Source organism: Mercenaria mercenaria, chromosome 17, assembly GCF_021730395.1.
Source record: "Mercenaria mercenaria strain notata chromosome 17, MADL_Memer_1, whole genome shotgun sequence".
Taxonomy (NCBI): Eukaryota; Metazoa; Mollusca; class Bivalvia; order Venerida; family Veneridae; genus Mercenaria; species Mercenaria mercenaria.
The window spans coordinates 6,090,876-6,102,986 of record NC_069377.1 but is presented as its reverse complement, the minus strand read 5'-3'; positions in this window follow the sequence as shown (position 1 = coordinate 6,102,986).

Below are 12,111 nucleotides of genomic sequence, written 5' to 3'. Positions count from 1 at the left end.
GATTTTGTACATGCGTTAAGAGTTAGCTCCATAATTCGATACAAGAATTTCGAAGATCACCAAATGTCGAAAAAGCTTGCCAATGACACATGCATGGGTTGTTATTTGCGGGTTCTTTAAAACTAGAACAGTTTATTTTTAAGTTAGAAATGAAAATAACATTGTCCTAAAAGTGAAGGTTGCAATGGTTGCCATTTGTGGTTGTTTGTGTTATTTGTTTTTTTATCTATCATGTTTCCGTATGCAGCTAATACATTTATACAAGATCAAATAGGAATTAAAGACAATAAACTGACATTTTAGGGTTAACGTGACAGAATGGGAATTGTAACATTACAATCAGCGCTCAATGGCTAAATAGTGGGACCCAGTCTGGCAGGAAATTTGATCAAACTTTTTAATTTTACTGACAATATTGGACATTGTGAAAATTAAATAGATGAGTACATTTAGACAGGAGATCAATTATGTTAAATAATAAAACAAATGTGCAAAGAAATAATATATATGAAAATTCATACATTCTGTTAAAATATTCCCGTTTGTCCAAACCTGTTTTAAGTAACTGCTCCTTTTATGCAAGATAGTTGTAATGATCAATATGATATGATGTATAATATATTTGCAATTTGGTATTGTTGGTATTAATATAAAAACAATATCTAGAAAACCAAACTTCTTTGGGTATTTAACAACAAATACAACGTATGGGAATTTATCCCACGTCAATATAGTTAAAAGTTTTTAAGCGATACTCTCCCTTGTACGACGACTACACATAGTTTCTATTATTTCAAAAATAAATTATACTTACAGATGAAGAAAATTTAAGCATCTGGTTTCTGATATTTACATTAAAGACAACACAGTAACTGTATGGATTAATCAAAGTACTGAAAGTACAGAAAGGCTGGCTACCACAAAACACTGGATGAAATCTGTGCGGGAAAGATGTTTGCAAAATCTTAGATATTATGGGTTTTCCATATCAAACTAAGGCGAGCATAGGGTATTGATGTGATGAACCATCTTGATTAACTTGTGATGGTAGTGTAAAGATATTACAGACTACAGATGGTGAAAAAAATACATTGTGTTTGCTTCATTGGGGATAACATAATTAGTGAGACAAACGGCACATAAATGCTCACTTGGGAATCTGAAGCCACAAAAATTAATATCTTACAAAAAAGTCAGGTTCCGAGAATGTAATCCAATCAAACCACATAGGATAATGAACGAAATTCATAGTTTATTCGAGAAACGTAGTTCGTCAAATGTAAACCATGGTTTAACGGTCGATATATTAGTATTAAAAATCAACCATGAATTTCGGGTGTGAACCTGCGTTTACGAATCTTGAACCCCTGTATACGAACGTGAGCCTAGGTCTATGATCTTGAACCATAGTTTACAAACATGACGTGTATGGAAATCATCCAATAATTACATGAACTCAGGTTCACAGTCGAAAAACTAGGATTAACGATGGATAAACTAGGTTTTTCAAACTTAAAAGCATGTAAACCTATTCTTTCGAGCGAAAACAAAGGATAACGTCGTAAACCATTTCACACTCGTAAACATAAGTCCACGTTTGTAAACCCAAGTTAAACTTCAATCGAGAAACCTAGTTTATCTATGGTTTAGGCCTGTTGTCCTATGTTTTCGCTCGAAAATATATGTTCGTATTCGATAATCCTAGTTTTTTGACCAAGAATGTAATTATTGGATTATTGGATTGCCGCAAACCATTGTTTACGGGCGTGAACCTATGTTTACGACCATGAACTTGGGTTTACGAGATGAACCATAGTTTACGAACGTGAACAAAACTATGATTTTTGGTCGTAATCATATGTTCACGAGCGTGAACCTATGTTTACGGTCGTAAACCCATTATTATTATGTTCACGTCCGTAAACTATGGTTTACTCTCGTGAACCCTGGATTACGCCCGTAAACATAGGTTCACACTCGTGAACTTAGATTAACGACCGAAATTCATAATTCATAAAAAACTAGTTTAAACCTGGGTTCACGGGCATAAACTATGGTCAACGCCCGTTATCTTATGTTTCGCTCGAAAATAATTTATGGGTAAGTATTCGAAAAACTTGTTTTAGGTTCGAACAACCTACTTTATCGGTTGTTAATACTAGTTTTTCGATCATGAAACTGGGTTCACGTTATTATTGGGCAATTGGCGTGCCATTAAAGTTTATATATGTTTATAAAGAAGCAATAATGAACATTGAGGGACATGATATCAGATAAAGTATAAAGGTAACAAACACAACATCTATACTTCGATATGCAAAGCCCCACTCTCCCCCCTCACCCACACACCCACACAAACACATCATGTATGAATGTTTGAACACTGATCAGATGGGGTGATTTTCTTGTCGGTATGAGGGAAACCCGCTACAAACCGGACTGTTAATGATTATGGTCTAGTCCTGTTCCTTCCCTAATACGATGATTAGGAAAATTGACGGACCCGTAATAGTGTACCTCCTTTTTTGAAGAGTATTCCATTCCTACCATAACACTTTCACCTTTTTCAGGAAGGCGTAGGTTCAAGCCCACTAGGACCAAACTTTGTTCATTATATTTCTTTTTTCAAGTAAGATAAACTGTTTTTTATTTGTGTTTTTTTCAATAATTATTATCATTGATTTGTCGTACAAAAGCGGACATTTTCATTTGATTAGCCATTTCTTGCTGTTTAAAATGAATTTAACCTGAAGGGTGAATGTTTAGACATCTTTGAAAATACTTTGTTACATTTTGTAAAAGTTCTTGGTTTTGCATTTATTCTTTAGTTTACAAAGTTTGGAAGAACTGTAGGTAGGTTTTACTTCTGCCCTATGGTTCTTTTTGAATGCAGACAGCAAGGCTATAATTTCTAAAGAGTTGGAGCTTAATTTCTGTCCGATTATATTCTCTTACTCGAGACTCCCAAGAAAAATTGTTATCGACAAATTTATCTTGTGTTTTACAATATTATTGTTACGCAAAACTTTGAGGTTTCATTTAGAAAAATATGAGGTAAAATGACTTGTCTGCGATCGTTTTGCGCAATGGCTATCACTTTGAAATTTGTGTCTGTTTCAGCTGGAGGAAAAAACATAATTTATACAAGATTAACAAATAAAAAAACAATCAAACAACAACGACACGGTAAAAGTCGTTTAAATATGCAACACAGTGTTAACTTCAGGACCACACTAGGTAACCCGATATGTTCGGCGCAGGATGCTATGTTCGGCGCAGGATCGATACCTAGATTTGAAAACTTTAGTGGTGTTAGTGTTCTCAATATTTCGGTCTGAAAAGACAATTAACCAGTGAAATCACTCTACTAGTCTTATCACGTAATAAATGAAGTTTCCAAAGCCGATTTGAAATCCTGAAATGATGCAACTTTAAGCAAAAACGGCGAAGTTAAATGTTAAACTTTAAACCAATTTCAGCAATTTCAAAGTAACTTTATAGCCACATTTCTTTGAAAATATTGCAAAACAAAGCCAGTATCCTTATGGGCTATAATTATCAACCTTTTCCCTGTCAACCTTCCTAATCATAATGTCTAAATCGGTGTTTTAGTGATGATTTTTAAGTTTGAAATACAACATATTCACGAAAAAAAGGCGATGTTTGGAGCAGGATAAAAATTTTGCGGCGATGTTCGGGAGCAGGTTATTGTAAACTTCATCACAAATATCGCAATGACCGTTTTTGACGCTGTCGAGCAAATTGTTGATATTTAATAGATTTTGCTGTATGTATTTAACGGTTTCGTATACGATGTACTGATTTTCATTAGAGACGTGTTAACATACATACATACATACATACATATTTAGCAGTGATCAATTTGGACACTGTCAAGCAATTGTGTCTATTGTTTTTACCCGATGTCTGTAGGATATTTTTTTCATCCATGTGTCTGTGTCCATAATTCAATACAAGAAGAGTTGTGTCAGCTAATTAGTAAGACCATTTATTGTTATACAAACTTTAAGATCTCCGCCCTGGCCTTGATTGTTTCAGACTTCCGAAGCATATAAAGATTTATCCGGAAAATTTTTTATTTTCTAAAAGAAATGTTAAGTTTTAAAAGATATATGCTGATGCAGGAAAATGTTCAGCATTGGCATATATCATTTATAGCGGGAGTAAAAGTGTGACTGTCTAAAATGAAAGGAAATGAACTGGACAACTGTTATATCAGACAAAACTAATAGATAATGTAATGATAACGCATGTTTTTAACACGAAAAAAAAACACATGCGCTAACGATATTCTAGCATAAAACGCGTATTCTTGCATAAAACTACTTTTTTTACTTGATCTGCCCATGTATTAACGGTAGAAAAATCGTGTGCGAACAAGGCAATTCGCGTGCTGTTAATACATGATTTTTATTTTTGATATGTTTTGTCAGGGATGTATAAATGTATTTCTGCTCAGATTGACATCTGGTATTTGCGTCTTGATTCTTCTATAATACTCCCTTTTTGTAGCATAAAAGATGCAATCTGATCCATAGTATGTTTTGCTGTATCGGTTACCAAAACCAAACGCACTACCCCCTCCCCAAAACCCCCACCCTAAAAAAATGTACGTACTCGCTCCACCCTTGTTTACACCCCCTCTTAGAATTCGGAGTTGATTCATTTTTTGTTGATAACCGTGAATGAATAAAAACTGCGTGTAACTTGCGCAATTGTTTGGTTTTAGGAATCATTTTAATGATTTTTGTAAGTATCAGTCGGATTGTTTTTATTTAATTTCGCGAAGATATCCGGATAAAACATTTTGGTTTAAACAATATTTTATTCATAAATATTTACAACACGAAACGTTACATAATTACAGCATGAAGGATTGAGTAAAAAGCCAAGCTTATTTGAAACTCTCTCCTTGAAACTCTCTCCTCATTTTGAAAGCTTGTCACTGCGTTCGTACTCATCCGTTCTCTAATTGTGTTCGTACTCAAAATAATTCGAATGTAAAGTTATTACTTTTGAAATTGTGTTCCTATTTACCCAAACTTTTAAGTGATATGTAAAAACATGGGTAATTTTATGTTTGTAATAATGACAGATTAAACAAATTGGTTAAAAACCTTCATTACATGCTTTTGGAAGTGTTGTTGATTTCTGGGCCCTGGTTATGGATACTTCAAACATGTTTACCGTTTCCAAGAACAACAGAATGGTATTTGAAAAATGTACCGGAATCGTAAAGTCATCACATATGGAAACAATGCATTTAGTCGTCGTGTAATGTTTTTTTTTATGCAAGAATAGCCACGGTCTCGGTCACAAACAATCCCGCGGGCTTCTGCAGATGTTAATACACAAAAAAACGTGTATTATCCCTACATTAACCAAGTAAATGAATATATTGTCCATCAACCTCATTAAATTTCAATGAAAAGCGCGATAAAGTCTACGTTGTTTTTCACGTTGACATCATTTCCTTTTGAATTATCCGTTTTGGGGCCGTAATACGTTTACGCTTTGCCACAGAACGCGCATAAATAATATTGCAACACTTATCCCCTTGTTTTAGATTAACATGTATCTTACCGTCCTCAGAAACCTGTATGGCACGTGATACTAGTTTCACATTCTAGCATAAAACTGCTGTTATTGTCACTTTTCGGGGGTGTTTTAACGGGAGAGAATACGTGTGTTAACAGAGAGATTCTCGCGCTCACGTGCTGTTACAACACCTTTTTATATATTCCATGGCAAAGCGTAAACGGACTCGGATACCAACTAATACCTCGGGATTCTGCAGATGTTAAAACACGAAAAACATGGTTATCTCTACACTATCAAATAGTTTTGTCTGATACCCCAGTTGTCAAGCTTAAGTACGGTAATCTAGTTTCATTTTCATATTTTTGACAGTCACAGTGTGACTCTCACCATAAATGGTATGTGCAAATGCTGAACATTTTTCTGCATTAGCGTACTTTTTTTTAAACTTAACGTTTCTTTTAAGAAATTAAAAAATCATCCGGATAAATCTTTACATGCATCGGAAGTCTGAAAACGATCAGGGCCAGGGCGGAGATCTTGGCTCACACAACTCTTCTTGTATTGAATTATGGACACAGACACATGCATGAAAAAAAATATATATCCTAAAGAAATCGGATAAAAACAATAGACACAATGGCTTGACCTTGTCCACAATGACCACTGCACTCTATCTGCTAAATATGTATGTATGCATGTATGTTATAATGTATGTATATGAACACGTCTCTAAATAAAAACCTGTTCATCGTATACTAAACCGTTAAATACATACAGCAAAATCTATAAGATATCAACAATTTGTTTGACAGCGTCAAAAACGGTCATTGCGATATTTGTGATGAAGTTGACAATAACCTGCTCCCGAATATCGCCGCAAAATTTTTATCCTGCGCCAAACATCGCCTTGTTTTCGTGCATATGGTGTATTTAACTTAAAAATCTTCCCTAAAATACCGATATAGACATTATGATTTGGAAGGTTGACAGGGAATAGGTTGATAAATATAGTCCATAAAGATATTGGCTTTGTTTTGCAATATTTTCAAAGAAATGTGGCTATAAACTTTAAAATTGCTGAAATTGGCGTAAAGTTTAACATTTAACTTCGCCGTTTTTTGCTTAAAATGGCATCTTTTCAGGATTTTAAATCGGCTTTGGAAACTTCATTTATTACGTGATCAGACTAGTAAGGTGATTTTACTGGGTAATTGCTTTTATAGACCGAAATAATGAGAACACTAACACCACTAAAGTTTTCAAATCTACGAGGGGTGTTCCAAAAATAATGTCATTTGTGTTTTATTTCGCGGAAATCGTCTCATGTGTACACAAAACCACCTCGTGTCGATAGAACGATCACTGAATCGTAACATAGGTAAATATCGCGCTCACACGTTCACTGACTTTGGTACAGTGTACATTGCTTTATAGCGTATTCATTACACTTTACACAAAATGACTGGGAAAAGAGCTTAAAATGTGCTTGAAATTAGGGATTACATAAAAGGTAGGTCGCTACTCGGCATGAAGCTTGTAGATATTCACCGTGAGGTGTGCGACATTTATGTGGAAGGTCAAATGTCTCATAGGACTATTTGTAGGTGGGTAGCTAAATTTAGGAACGGGCAGCAGCAACTCAAAGATGCTGCTCGCACAGATCGTCCTGCAACAACTACGTCGAAAGGTAACATCACAAAAATATTCAATTTGCTAAAAAAGGATGCCCGATTCACCGTAAGGCAATTGGCCCGACTGACAAACTTGTCGTTAGCACGAGTTCGTGGAATTTTGAAGAAACACCCAAAACTTAGAAAAATAAATGCAAGATGGATACCCCATTTGTTAGCAGATGAACAAAAGAGGACCCGTGTAACAATGGCAAAAAAACTTCTGAACATGTACCTAAAATACGACAAAAAGGTTTGTGATAATATAGTTACTGGTAATGGAACCTGGGTTTATTATTTTGAACCAAAGCGGAAGTATTCCAACTGAATTTGGGCCACCAAAAATGCGAGACGCCCAAGTATTGCCAAACCAATACGAACGGTGAAGAAGGTTTTGTATGTATTTTTTTCACTCATAAGGGTCCACTCATTCAAATTCCGTTACCAAAAGGCAGTACGGTCAGAGGAAAATTCTATAAAAAAAGTTGTTCTAAGAAAATTGAAGAACTACTACAAAAGTCGCCGCCCCAAAACAGGACTTAAGTACCTCCGACTTTTGCATGATAATGCACCCGCTCACAAGGCACGCATTGTGACCGAGTTTTTGGAGTCAGAGGTTACCGTCCTTCCACACCCTCCGTTTTTGACAGACCCCCTGTGACTATTTTCTGTTTCCCAAACTTAAATATCATCTGTCTGGAAAGAGATACAAATCGAGAAATGCCCTTGGATCTGCTGTTTATCAGTATCTGATGGGTGTTCCCATAGAGCAGTATGAACAATGCTTCCAAAAGATGATTGACCGGCTCAAAAGGTGTATTCAGGCTGACGGAGAGTATTTTGAAGGGCAGAGCAAGTTAAAATGATCAGAACATTTGCAGTATAGGAGAACCGATGCAAGTGACATTACTTTTGGAACACCCCTCGTATGTATCTATCCTGCATCGAACATAGCATCCTGCGCCGAACATATCGGGCTACCTAGTGTGAGGACTGTATCAATTAATGCATTTCTTAAACATTATCGTTACGGGTCCACTCTTAATATAACCTGAAATACAGTTGAAAACGTGTGTTTAAACAAAAATCGCTTACATCTACGCCCCCATCCTTTAAACAAAATGGTGACAAAGCACTTTTTACAATATATCATTCAGCATTCGCCATAATGTTTCTAAAATGAATTTAGTATAGAAATAGCCAATATACAGATCAGCTCACGCGGAAAACCCATTCTACTCGATCCTCGGAGGATGGCCAAAACGAGTACCAAGGCTCCAACTCGAAGTTTCTTCGAGTCAGCCATTTTCCGTCAAGGAATTCCGCTATCTGACTCCGAGGATTTATGCGAAGTCACTCGAAGGAAATCCTCGAAGTGACTCGAGATGAAATCCAATTAGCGGAATACACACCTATATTGCTTTCTTTTGTTTCCGAGTCACCTGACGGAATTCCTTCGAGTGACTCCGAGACGAATAAATAATTACCTATACAAATTTAAATGGGCCTTCGAGTAACTTCGAGGGCAGATTTCAGATTAATCGGAGCAGGGTGATTATATTTTACAAAGTGATACGCGAAATAACGCAGTATTTGTAAATAAAAATAATACTGTAGTATTTTTATCTTACTTTAAAATAAACAAAATTTTTCTGTTTACTTATGATATTTTATCACTTTTTGAGTGGATACGGCAGTAGTATTTCTTATCCCATTTATAGTTCCTTCAAAATGAATAAAATAAATCATTTCTCCTATAATTTTTATTAATTTATAAAAATTACTTTTCTTCAACGGCCATTATCTTAACGTTTATCTAGTTTTATATAGTTTCTAATTTTGTCCATTTTACATCAGTTTATTTCTAAATTTAATTTGCACTGTCAGAAACTATTTCAACATAATATTTAACAAATCACTATTCTTTAACGGCAGTTATTTGAAAGTTTGTTTAGTTTTATATAATTCTTTACAATTTACTTTTCTAGCGGGTGTATTTTTAAAGTTTATCTAGTTATAAAATATTCATAATTTAGTAATTTAGTGCATTTTTTTTGACTTTATTTCTAAATTAAATTCGCAAAATCAGAAATTGTTCCTATATCAAAATTCAACGAAGCACTTTCCTTTAACGGCGGTCATTTGGAAGTTTGTTTAATTATATATGATTAATAATTAGTCCGTTCTACATAAATTTACTTCTAAATCTAATTCGCATATATTTCAATATCTTACTAAACAATTTACTTTTAGCGGGTGTTATTTCAAAGTTTATCTAGTTATAAATTATTCTTAATTTAGTGCATAAATTATGACACGACTTTTTCCTAAATTTAATTCGCAAAGTCAGAAATTATTTAAATATCAAAATTTAACAAATCACTTTCCTTTAACGGCGGTGATATGAAAGTTTGTTTAATTTCGTATGATTAAATTTAGTTTATTATACATAAATATACTTCTTAATCTAATTCGCATGATCAGAAACTATTTCAATATCAAAATTCACACCAATTTCATACAATTAAAAGAACAAGCTAATTAAATAAAAAATATCCGTCCAAGTAAGGAAATACTGCCTCAAAGTTTCGTCAAATCATCTCGCGGCACTCGAAATGACAGATTTATTGTTTATTACAGACTCGGAGTCGCGCGGAGTGGCCATAAAATACCGGAAATCATTATAGTGTTACCTGTATAATTTCGACTCGGAGTTCCGTCAAGTAATTTCTCGGAGTGACTTGACGAAATTCCGCTAAAGTAATAAAACTGTAACAGTCGGTACTCCGAGTCAGAATTAGGCAGTACTCGAAGGAATTCCTCGCTATACAAGATTTTTCCTTCGAGGAAAAACGTAAAGTGGGTTTTCCGCGTGAGCTGATCTGTATCTATTGGCTATTTCTATACTAAATTCATTTTAGAAACATATAACATGTACGCTCTTTAGGTACACAACTCGTAGAAAGTGCTCATTTGTTTCTTTGCACGTTACTGTGGCAATTCCATGCAAAAATTACGTCCCGTAGTATCTATAGCAAATGATCTGAAAGAATAGATTCTTATAACTTTACCCTGAATATAAGACCTGACATAACTCATATCACTATAAGTTCATTTCAATTGATATTTCAAATTTCTTATTTTCCATGTTATGTCAGGTCGTCGAATAATGCACATTATAACTCATATCGACAATTGTTTCTCGGAACCAGCGTTTGTTTAATTAGCTATTTACAGACCGGGGTCATAATCTATAACGAAACGGTCAACAGTGTTGAGTTACGAAAAAGTTCCATTCATACAGACATTTTATTCATAGGGGCGAATTAATTTACCATCATTATGTAATATTTTTTAATATTATCTTTCAAGTATTTACCGTTAGAAAAATAAAACATTATTATAACATGTTAAAGCAAATAGATTTATTGAAACAGGTAAGTTTAACAATCTTTATACAACTCTATGGCAAAACTGATAAACGTGGGGAACTATTTGAATTGCGCATGAAATTATATTTTGTGTTGTCAGTATCAGCACCTTTGAACTTTTGTTGAACTTTATGGAATCTCGATTTATTGTTATAATAGTCTGGCGAATAAATCGCCAGCCTAAAAACATCATATTTTATAAACTAGCAAGAAGTTTTTCGGTAAATATGTGTGTGTTTTTTTTTCTTTTAGCTTCGTGAGCAGAAAATACTCACATATTAAATTTATTTTAGTTTTTAATGAAGAAATAATGTATAGAATATCGTGTTTTAATGTAATCAATACACGAAAAAGAGGCTATACGTCCGCGAATAATTTCACGAGGGCGTAGCCCGAGTCAGTTATTCTGGCGACGTACAACCGATTTTGAGCGTATCTATTTAAGTAAAACACGATTTTGCTTTATATTTTTTCGATTCTTAAATGCGCTTTATCTAAAACAGAAGATAGTAGCGCTTTTTCTTGGTCGCAACAAAAACATTGACGTGATTAGAATATTGCTATAAAACACCAGCCAACTCCACTTGCATTACTAAATCTGAGGATAATTCCTTATCCCAGGTGCAATGACCACATCATTTAATGATATTTTTAAAACATCATTTCTTTCAGGTAGTCAGTGAATAGGCCAATATGAGGGGTTGATGCTGTTACATTATAATTTATTGTAATTTATTCTAGGACATAGAACAGACTATGTTACTAGGAACAATGACAATAAGCCCGCCAACTTATCTCAAGAGGGAGAGCGCAGATTTACGGATCACAGGATTGTGAGTTCAATTATTCAGAACAGAATTAGTTGAAACTTGGTGTAGATGATGGTAGATACTTTTTACAATAAGTGCATAAGTACAAACTGATTAAAATATAATTTACCAAATGCTAGGCAATACCTGGTTCTGATTCATTCTGCGGTAAAAATTGTCCTGTTCTCTCAAGAAACTAGGATGTGGCACAATTACATGTATCTGCCTAAGTTTAGGCCCGAAATATAATCAGGAATTTTAACTGTGACAGTCTTATACTGACTAATGTAACCTTTATTTCAGGTGGTGCCGATACTTCGAATGAGGTTGCCTTCTCCGCATGCCTTACAGGCGATATGACATCTGTTCGAAATTATCGCATCATCATCTTAAATGAAGTCCAGATCAACATCGCTGATGCAGATAACGGCAAAACTGGAATATTTGTCTGTGGGACTCCTGGAGTTTATGTCTTTTACTGGTTCAGATCTAGTAGTTAATGGTGATGAGCGTAGTCAGGGTTTTTCGGATTCTAGAGATCAAAACGATTATTCTATAGCATCAAATGTCGTTATCACGGAGCTGAAATTTGGGGATCAGGTTTTGATACGCAGTGGCGCCAGGCACAATGGCAACTTG